The following is an 11,443-nucleotide window of genomic DNA, read 5'->3' as shown; positions in this document are numbered from 1 at the left end:
GATATAAACTAATCTGCTGGACATCAAATTCAGAGATGATCCTGAAATTGTTTAGACATCGATTCTTTGTTATCTTTTCCTGTGGAGCACATTGCTCAATTCTGTTACCATTGAACTGCTGTCAGAAGGAAATTTCAGTAGCAATACAGCAGCAATACAGAAAATTTAAAATTTAGCCGCTTTTCTTTTTTTTTTTTTCCCCCTACAGAAGATTTTGGTCTTTTTGCTATTTTCACAGTAGGGGTGTGTAATCAGAGAAATTGCAGCTTTTATATATTTTTACTGCACCTCAGTGGAACAAAGTTATTATGGTGACTAAGCCAGTTGGGCATGAGAGAATGGATGTTTCCAATGTGTCGCAGTGCTACTCTCAAAACTGTAAAAAAGACATGAAATTAAAGGATATCAGGAAGTTACCTAATCCCATAGAATTGGTCCATGCAAAAATAGGGGAAAATTGTGACCTTTCTTCCCCTTCTGGGTTCATTCCTATTTGTTTACTACTTCTGAGAGCCTAGGATGAGAAGAGCAATCCACAGCATGTGCAGTGGAAAATATCTTTCTCGGGAGGTGGACTGCCAAACCTTAAGTGGCTGTGTCTGTGCTAATGCAATGCTGTATTGCATAACAGGCCCTGCTCTGATCTAAATCTTCTCTTTCTTCCTAGAAGGGGTAGGTTTTGTATTTTAAAGTGCCACTGGCATGAAATGAACAGTAGCTTCCAAGAGCTGTGGGAAAATGTTCTGGGATCCTTTTTGTATGTGAATATGGTCCCATGAGTTTCTCAGTATTTGTGCATCTGAGAGCAGGTTTCACCAGGTGAATTAGAGCCCACTGATGGTTCAATGCAAGATGTGGCAGATCTTTCATCTGTTGGGAATAAGCAAAGAAATTTGGTTTTTTTCAAACTGACCCAAACATCTTAGTCTAAATAACATTCTAAAACCAGCAAGGAAACTACCTGGAAAAAAGCAAAATCTTTGTGTTTCTTAGCTTGGCTCACCATCCTACCTGTGTTTGTTCTTCCCCTCTTGAATGCATTAACTTTTTCCCCCCCCATTTCCATCTCCAGCCTGGCAGGTCACCATGCAGGCAGTGTTGTGGATAGCCTGACTGTATTCTTAGCAAGCTGGAGCTATCATTTTAAAACTCTTCTTCTGAATCATGAAGACTATGAAATAACTTGTCCCCCAGGTGTTCACAGCTCTGTCCTGGCTGCATGTAGTCTCGTACTGAAGGTCTAGATATAAAGCTAATGCATTCATAAAGAGACTCTGGGAAGAAATTCTTGTATTTTTTAGGAGACAAAATCTTGTTCACTTTTTTTAAAATAGGTGTTTTTTCCTCTTTGCTCAGACCACGTTCTATTGCCTTTCAGGGTGGGATTAGCTGACAAAACCAGTCTAACCCCAGAGCCTTCACCACAAACCCTGGGAAGGAAATGAGGTTTTGCCATGGCTATTTCCTTGCTACCTGTATCCAGAGACAAGATACTGTGGTGGAACCTTTGCTGTCCTTACTCAGTCGGTGGTTGAGGGTAGAAGTCCAGACCTAGCAGAGAAAATAGGTAAGTCCCACACATTTATCTCCTGATGAAGAGCACAGCCATCAGCTAGTCCTGTGGCTCTCTGGATTGTGTGTGGAGGCAGAGAACTGCCTCCAAACAGGCAACACCACTACATCCTCCTCAGAAATTACAGCCACAGAAAACAGAGGAGAGTAAGTCTTAGTTCCTGGAAGTCTTAGTCTCCAGGAAGGAAGAGCCTCTCTTTGTTCCTGAATGGAACAGGAGCCACCTTGTTCCATTCATGTAATGGCAGCTGGTCCTCCTTTCCTCCAAATGGTTACCAAGGTATTTTTTGGGAACCAGCAAAGGAAAATTATCCTTTGAAGCTAAGCAGCAGGCAGGTGTTTTATCCTTTTTTTTGCCAAAAATAACGTCTGCTAAAAGCTCTCTTCCACCCAGACGCAGTCATTGTCTCTTTCAGTGAAGATTGACATAGACACTTTCCATTTCCCACAACAATGTTGGGACCAACAGGCAACTAACTATTGTGAGGGGCAAGCTGGGGAAGCACTTTCAGTCTTTCCTGTTGAACTCAGCCCACTCTTGCATTTTCACCTTGTGTTTGTGGGCTGATTTAATGTCATTTTTGCTGAAAAGGATATTTTTGATTTGGAATGAAAATTTTGATGAAAAAAAATGCCAATCCTATTGACAAATTTTCACCTCCTAGCAGCAGACTGACTTTTAAAAATACTTTTAGGTGAAGAGGATTTTTAAAATCTCTGCAGAAAGCAGTAGTCAGTAATGAAATTTTCATTTTATGAAGAGACCTCGATGTCATTTTTATTACAAGTGAAAAGACAAATACATGAGACTCTTCTTTTGTGTCTCATTTCCAGCCTTAGGGAGAGAATGTATCCAGAAGCAAATCAGTAAAGAAAAAGAGTTATGTGAATTTGTTGCATAAGCTAGTTAGTTCACACTGTTACCTTCTGTGTATGAAAAACAATCTGCAAAGAATGGGAGAATTTTGTCTGTGAAGTTTAGCTTTGTAAAATGTATGACTACAGAATTCAATAGAATCAGTAGAGTTGAATCAATAGAGAATTCAGCTTCAAAAGAAGGAATATCCCATGGTCTCAACAGAGCAGTTTGTCAGTGGGCTGTCAGTTCCTAGAAATCACCTGCATTTGCTCTGGAAAACAGGGGTAACTGTAAACAACTCTAACAGAAGTTTTAGAAAATATGACATTCTTTCATGTCTGGGCTTTCTGTTTCATATACCCATATCAAAATGAGGCAAAATTGCTAGTGACTTGGAAAGTGTGTTGGGATGTCTCCAGGTAAAAGGGATGACACAGGTGTTGGGAAGTGGAGTGGAAACAGCTGAAAGAACTGAAAGCAGCAAATTTGCTGTGCAGTTTCTGCCATTTTCGTCTTACAGAAATATGAGGTGCTTAATGAGAGCTGCTTCTCGTAATACCATGTTTCCATGCCCTTGGCAGCAGTACAGAGGTCAGATCTTCACAGAACAATTATTTGGTGATCTGTCTGATGTGCTGAGCACAAACATGCTTTTCTTTGCCCTGGGCATGCTGTACTACTTCTATTCCCACTTGCTTCTTCAATAACCATGTGTGTTGTGTCAGAAATGGAGAGCTCCCACTGGCCTCATTTCTGCAAGCTGCCTCTGAGTCTGACTCAATGTATTTCACCGGGAGTCTGGCAATTCAGGAGAGCACTTCTCATTTGAGCAGTTCCTTGGTTTCCAGTCTGTCACCTTCAGTGAATGGTGGAATAAATGTGGATGATCACTGCGGGCACACATGACAGCAGTAGGTGTCATGTTTCTTAATATTTCACCCTTCCCAGGTGACAGCAGCAAGCCTCTTTTCTGAAGACCAGAATGGAAACATTGTGGGTTTGCTTGAATGTTTGAACTTTCTTTCACTTTATTTTTTGGTTTGTTACTAGGATGAGGTGGCACTAACAGTCTAGTTCTCCTGCTAGATTTTTCTTGTAACTGTGTTCAGGAACAGATGCAATTTCCTCATAAGATCAGGTTGTTCTAGAAGTCTGTGAAGAGTCATGCAAATGTATATAATTTAATGCAAATGTGAGTCTTTTGTTTCTCAGAGTGTATAGGCTGAGATTTTAACTCTTGTTGGTTGTAAAGTTCTGACCCTGAGAGCCCCTATTTCACATGGTTTTCTCATGTGTGTTATTGTCCAAAAGTCTCACAAAGTTATACCTTGTGTGAATTAAAGTCTGCTAGGAGTGGTCAGAGGGACCTGCAGGAGGTAGCATGTGGGTCACAGACCAGGCCCAAGGTGTGTACTGACAGTCAGACTCCTAAAAAGAAGGGAAGTTTGAAAAAACCCCCAACAGTTATAAAAATGGATAAGCATCTACATTTATGAAAGAATTAAGCAAGTCTCAGATATTTTAAAAAAATAAATTTGAGGACATGTTTCTCCATGCAGTCTAGAGCTTGCTGAGAGAGCCAGGCTGTTTAAACCAGTTCCTTTCTGGCATTCAAGCTCCATTTGAACCTTTAAGAAACAGCCAGGCACCTTGTGGATTCGCCTGCTGCGCAAGCATTTGCTCAAAAAGCCATCAAATACATTCAGAGGCAGAGAGGTCTATGAGGTGTTATTAGACCAGATATAACATCTGGCTCAAGGAGTCTCTGAGGCTTGAGATGGCAGCAATTGAGAGGGTATTTCAGAGGAATTATCCACTTGTGGTAGTCCTGTCTCAACAGCCTTCTCATCAACATCTGCTCCTACTGATGCTTAAAAAGAAGGCACATCCACCTTCTGTCTGATCTTGAACATCTGTTGGTTCTTTTCTTTTAGTCTTGGAAAGTGGCGTTAAATTACTGTGTGAAAAAAGAGAAGCAAACTGAAAAATACAGTATTAAAGTATGCAGAGGCACACTCCGAAAACACAGCTAACCTTGCTCAGCAGATAGAAGTCAAAATGAAAATGCCTGTCCAGCAGCCTCTCCCGTGTAAAACCTTGCATATACAGGTTTATGTAAAGAAGATGTATATATAGAGTGCAAAATGAAGCTAATCTGTTCTTGGCAAATGAAATAGATTGGAAACCACAGAGAAGTGATTTGTTTTCCTGTGGGTGATAATTGTTTGCACTGATGTGAAGTGACCCCAGGGAGATCAGCTTTTGTGCTCGTGGATCTTAATTGAAGTCAGCTGGACTGAGAGCATGTGTGGTTTCATGGAGCCCCGTTTCAGGCTTAGGGTGATTGATGCATTTTGTCACAGTTCTATCCTGTATGCTGGCCAAATGAGGGCTCCACTGTTCTTGGCACCGTGCCTCTGCCACTTCAGAGATAATCCCTCCCTCAGAGACCTCTCTGGACACACCATGACTGGGGGAAGATCAGAGAAGTTGGCACAGATTATTCAGATTATTCATTATATGCTTTTCTAAGGAGAGGATTTTTTTTTGTGCTGTATTTATTTAAAGGAATCTGCTACCACTGCTAGGTAGGAACACTTTGGAGAGAGGTCTTACTTGTGTGAGTCATTCAAGGAGGAAAACCAGAACAGCACAACCAGTGGGAAGAAGCCTGAGTGAGGAGCAAAGCAAGACAGGTAAGATGTGCAGGATGACTGCCATGCTGAGGGGCCAAACAGTGCATTTGACTTTGGAGGAAGAATGGTGGGACAGGATACCATTAGGAACCTGACTGGGGAAGGCAAAGAAACAAACACCTGGGCAAACTGACACCAACTTTCAAAGCATCCATATGAAATTATCACCCTTCTTATTTTGTGCTTATAGGAGTGATATGGCCAAGTAACTTCAGTGTTTGACAGAGACAGGACTCTCATGAAGGGCTGGCCAACACAGCCGCTGCCTTTAACGTGTCTGGCTTTACTGTGCATACACAACAAATCCTGGCAGGCAGGGCTGAATGCTCAGGACCACCATAACAGACTGGAGTTGCAGGCAGGACCTCTGTCATAGATATTAGATTGTTTCTGGCACTCACTTTCAGCCAGGGCTGAGTCAAGGTGTTGGTTTCTCAGCTGTTTTGTGGCCTGGAAAGGCTCGGGGATGGCCTTGGGCAGCCCGCACTCCAAAGGACGAGAAGAGGCTTCAGGTTTTTTCTTGGTCTTCAGTGTTCATTTATCTAAAAGATTTTCTCTCGGCCCGACAGAGGTCTGCACAGCAGCCAGCCATGAGCACACTGAGAGCCCCCGGGGCGGTCACTTATCTTTATACTCAAAATTACGTATACAATATTTACCTATTTCCCCCAATACCTTTTACCCTTATTGACCAGTACACCTTTAGTAATAACCAATCCCAAAGTGCCAACATCACCACAGAAGATGGAGGCCAAGAAGAAGAAGAAGAAGGACGGGACACGCCCCAATTCCTCCATCTTACTTCTTTAGACCCCCCTGTACAGAAATCTTAAACCCTGTGTTTCACACTCTAATTAACTTATCCCTTCACCATTCACCCCAGTGAAATCCTCCCATCCTCATACAGGTGTTGTCTCCCGTGCAGGATCAAAGTCCAGCCACCAGACACTTCTGGCAATGTTCCAGGACCTCCGAGCCCCCCAAGGGTGGTCTCGGTCACTCTGCACATCAGTCCTGAGGTGCTGAGATCCCACATCAAGGCACAAACCTGCCTAAGGCACTCCCTGGAAGGTTCACAAAGCTGTCAGTCAATGCTAAAATGGTGTGTGGGATGTACCCTTCTGCAGGTCATAAACACTCAGGGCACCAGAATGGAGAGAAAATGAATGGAAAAAAAAAAAAAAAAAAAGGAAAATTCACAGATAAACCAAAACCTGGATGCATTTTTCATGTCAGGTGCATTATTTACTATTACTACCATGAACTAGAGAGATGATACTGTAGCTGTGGCTGCAAAAGTGAATGAAGATAATGAAACACACTCAAGGCTGTAGGAATATCCCAATCAATGCGCACTTCATGCCTTCCACCAAACCCAGCCTTGCACTGCATTTAGCTAGAAGTTCTCTTCTCCCATACTGGATAAGAAAAAGCTTTTCAATCTGTTGGAATCACACCAGGCATTTAATTTAGTGTCTCTGTATTTGTTCAGTTAGTGAGAAAACAAGCTGCTCAGTGCAGGCTATTTTTGAGCAGGAACTACACAGGGGTGAGTCTGCAAATTAGGAATGGTTGTTAGAATCACTATTATAGGGATCATTCTACTCTTCTGCGTGCTGCTTGTTTTCTCCCACAGGCTTCTTGTTCTATACAACTGACTTTAATGGCCATAGTTGCATTTCTGAGCCTGTGAAGAAAATCTGCACAACTGCAGTTTAATGTTGGTGAATGGAAAGTGAGAAAATAACTTGTTATATTAGCTCAGAGTTAGGGAAACAAAGCAACAAGTGAATAACAATACTGGCAGGTGAACTTGGAAAGAGCTGTAATAGAACGTTTTCATCCACAGATCCCCTCAAAGAGATAACCTGACCTGTATGGAGCTGCAATGGAAAGGATTTAATGTAGGAATTTTAGAATTATTCAGCTGATTTGATCCATTCCTGGAAGAGCACAAAAACATGACAGAAATATTGCTACAAGGACTACTTCATCCTTTTTGAAAACATAGGGAGTGAGTCTCTTCTCCTGAACCAGCAATTTGTCAGCAATTACTTCTGGGCCATGGAAAGTGAAACATTCATTTAGAGTTGTCAACTGCACAGAAATCTCCTGTGCTGAGCAGTTTTTCACACAGCAATTTTTAAAGGATTAAACCCTAAGGAGTAATATCTGTAAATTTATCCCCATTCACTGGAGGTGGTGCATGTCATCGAGTCCAATAGTGAATTTCTTGCAAGAGAATGGTGGGTTTTGGTCAGCTTCCTGTGTCTGGTTTTTGACAGTGGGATATATCAGTTGAGACATAACATATGCATTTGCAGGCATGGCTGAAAAGAAACGGGAGGAGTTGCTGAAAAGAAACGGGAGGAGTTTGCTGAAAAGCTCCATGAGCTTGGTTTGCAGCTGAGGGGCAGGGAGGAAAGGGATGGGAGCAGGCACTGTTGCTCCTGGAAAGCACCAATGCTTTCAGCAGCACAGCGGGCTGGCACACACCCTGTCCTGCTGCAGCAGCTCGTTTGGCTTGCTAAAACTCGGGCATAGCAAAATAGACAAAGGGGTTGTCTTTTTCTGCTGCCCCAGCAATCTGCTGCCCTAATTACGTGCCTACAGCTTGTGCTGCCTCATAACATGTGATGAAGGCTGTTCCTGAGGGGTTTTGATTGATTGAAGGAGCTCTTGATTTCTTAGGACAAAAGAGGCAAGGTTATAAAGCTATAAGCCCTCAGGAAGGCAAATAAATAAATTAGAAAATATTTTGCTTCAGCCTCAGAACAAAGTATTTATTTGTTCCAAGGCCTCCCAAGACGATGTGGACCAGAAAAGTGTTCCTACAGTACAGAGTCATATGTATGAGGCAGAAGATGCAGAAACTAAATCTGAGATGCATGATTAGCTTTAGTGCTCCCGTAAAGGAATAAAAGCATAAACCAACAAATAGCTGTCTAAGGTATTTCAAAGTAGCCATCAGTGAAACATTGAAAGAGACAAGGCAATGTCTGTATCCAGCCATTATTCAAAACAATGAGAATATCTCATGAGCAATGTATGAGAATGTATGAGCACTGCACAAACTGAATTTCTTATGCCATAGCTATGAATTTACTTTATGGGGTCTTTATGGGGGTGTGGTGGTGGTGTTTGTCAGTAATGATAGAATACTGTAGGGCAGCAGATGCTTTAAGACCATTAAAAATCAGTTTTGCAATGGTGTAAAACAAAAAAACTGCATTTACCGTCTCTGAAAAGAATCACATCTAACATTCTTCTAAATGCAGAGTCCACATATGGTTTGTGAATTCCTTGCTTGAAAGCCTGGAGAGCTATCTTCCTAAATTTGACAATTCACACGGTATGCTGCTACAATCATAGAATCACTCAGGTTGGAAACACCTTTAATATCTTGAGTCCTACTGTTAACCCAGCCCTGGCACATCCAGCACTAAACCATGTCCCTAAGCACCACATCTACAGGTTTTTAAATACTTCCAGGGATGATGACTCAACCCTGTGCAGCCTGTTCCAATGCCTGACAACCATTTCAATGAAGGAATTTTTCCTGTTATCCTATCTAAACCTGCCCTGGCACAACTTGAGATCATTTCCTCTTGTCCTATCACTTGTTCCTTAGGAGAAGGAGGGCTATACCCTCCTTTCAGGTAGTTCTAGAGAGTGATAAGGCCTCACCCTCTTTTTCTCCAGGTTAAACAATCCCAGCTCCCTCAGCTGCTCCTCACAGCACCTGTGCTTCAGACCCTTCACCAACTTTGTTGTAATGCTTTGGATGCATAATATGTAGAATGTTTGTCTGAACCAAGTAGAAGAAGTGCTTTTTGCCTTGGAATAACATGTTAGTCACAAAAAAGGCCTAATTTTAATGTTCTGAATCATGCTGGCCCAGAGGGCTCCAAATTCTTTAGACATCTCTGCCTGCATTGCCATTTATCACGGTTGATCCTGAGGTGAAGAGGTGAACATGAAGATAGGAAGTCTTTGGGAACAGAAATTGTGAATGAAGGCTCTTTGTCAACACTGAGGAAAAGCCCCAGGAGGAAAGTATCCAGGAAGATTGATGGAAGTGATGAGCTGAGTGGAAGGGCATCACACCAGCCTGCTGACAAAGCAAATGGTGGAAAAGGCTGTGCAAAAAGCAATGCAAATGGTGCAAAAAGCACAGGATGAAGAGGAGAAATGTCCTTGTTTCTGGACCTTGCAAAGAATGCACAGAAATGAGGGATGGGTCTTACTCCTATGAACTGGCAAAGTACCATGCAAGAAAGCAAACTTCTCTTCTTGTAGCCACCTGTGTCTTTTTACCTCCATTTTTCACATAAAGTTTTCTCCCCATTTTACCCTTTGCTGTCTCGTCAGAGGATATTTGGAGGCCTCTTGATATTCCAGCATCCAATGCTTTATGAGCATTACACCAGGAACAGATGCAGTTCCATGGTGTCTAGGGATGTGTAATCATCCATCCCCTCTCCTGATGTTGCTGCTGTCACTCCATAGGGAAATGGGGCAGTATCTGCTGTGGGTTCTGTGTAAGCATGATACCAAAACTGCATTGCAGAAATGTGTCTCTAACAAATACTTTATTCATACCCATAATGTTTTCGTTTCTAGAGACTTGCTATTGATCATAGACACTGGTATTCATATAAGAATCTGCCAATATCAGTCATTGTATTTTTACTCCACATATTCATGCCCAATGGCAGCAAATGCAATACATTTTTCCTTGAGACTGTTGGCAATCCAGCTCATTTGTCATTTTTAAATGGACACCTGGGGTAGATTCTGTCCAAGCAAAACAAATCAATGCAGTTAGTTACACTAAGTGCATTTGAACAAGGATATTTGAAGGGGGAGAAGGAAAAGGCGCTGCAGCAAGGAAAAGGATGGAGAGGAGAGGTGTGTGTGCTGCAGGCTGGGGAAATGGCACCCAGCTTAATCTATGCCTGGGAAGTGGGGAAGGGATGGAGGATCAGGAGAAAAGAACTATAAAAGGGGGGACCAGGCTGGGGAAGAAACTAAAGAAAAGCCAAAGGAGAAGGTTTAGGAAAACAAGAAGTTAAAGTAGTGGATCTAAGGTGGGTCCCCTGGGTTGAAGCAGAGGAACCAGGGAAACACAGCCACTGGGCATGCCTGGAGGGGAACCTTTCTTCTAGTCCATCTGATTTTGGAGCAGTGTCCTGGACTTTGAACCAGCTGGGGGATTTTTTAGCCCATATCACTTATGCTGCCATCATGATTTTAGCCCGGCTATAGTAGTCACAAGAAGAGCAGCTCGTGCAACAGCCCAGCTCTTGGAAATGGTGCAGAAAGAAAACAATCTTGCATGTCTGTTTTTATAGAAGTAGATGATATAGAAGGGAGGTTGGCTGTCTTTGCAAACATTGAATTTTAGTCACTTGTGTAGGACTGGTTGACATTTTACTTTCTATTTCAAAATGTTCACATTTGATTGTATAAAAATAATATGTTTTCTGTGGGGTAAGCAATCCCGCTCACTTGTCATTTTAAATGGACACCTGAGCAGATTCAGGTGACTTGCCAATGCAGTCAGTTGGACCAAGGGCCTTAAATACATTTGGAAGGGAGAAGAAAAACATGCCACATGAATGGAAATCATACAAAGGAAATAAATTACATGCAACAGTCAGGCAATCAGGAGGGATGAAAGGCTTTGTCTTCATGTGCTAGAAATAACTGAACTGATCTCCCAAGATCATCATTAAATCAGCTTTAATAATGTGTTGTCATCAGAAAGAGAAAATTGCCTCCACTCCCAAAATGGGAGTAGATTATAAAAAGATGCTTACAGATGGTTCACAAGGCTGCAGCTGGTTTCTTGTTCTCCTTTATCCAAAAATCAAAGATGCTGTAATTCTTCAAGATCTTTGTGAGAAAAAGAATCAAAGAGGTGCATTTGGGTTTTTACATTATGTGACTCTGAATCCTAGAGCAGTGAGCAAATGTTGGCAGAGCAGCTGGAGAGTCTCGCTGTGATTCCAGCGCTCGTGTCCCTGGCAAACCCATCCTGCAGGCTGTAGGATGATCCTTGGCTGTAGTTGGTCACACAGGTTGGACGGCAGGATCTGTGACGCTGCTTCTGGGAATGTGCTAAGCCCACTGAGCAGCCTAGGTTTGGCAAGAACTCCAGTAAAACTAGAAAACAAGTGGTGCCTGTACGCTGAAACCTGGATGGAAAGGTAGCCCTGAGAGTGGAGGGACTGCTGATTGGTTTCTGGGCTCGGAGAAATGCCTTCCTGAGAAAGCACCTGTTCCTTTTAGAAGAGGCAGGGATTCTTCCACC

The sequence above is a fragment of the Melospiza georgiana genome, chromosome 1, assembly GCF_028018845.1.
Source record: "Melospiza georgiana isolate bMelGeo1 chromosome 1, bMelGeo1.pri, whole genome shotgun sequence".
NCBI classification, from domain to species: Eukaryota; Metazoa; Chordata; class Aves; order Passeriformes; family Passerellidae; genus Melospiza; species Melospiza georgiana.
Note: the sequence above shows the minus strand (reverse complement) of the source record.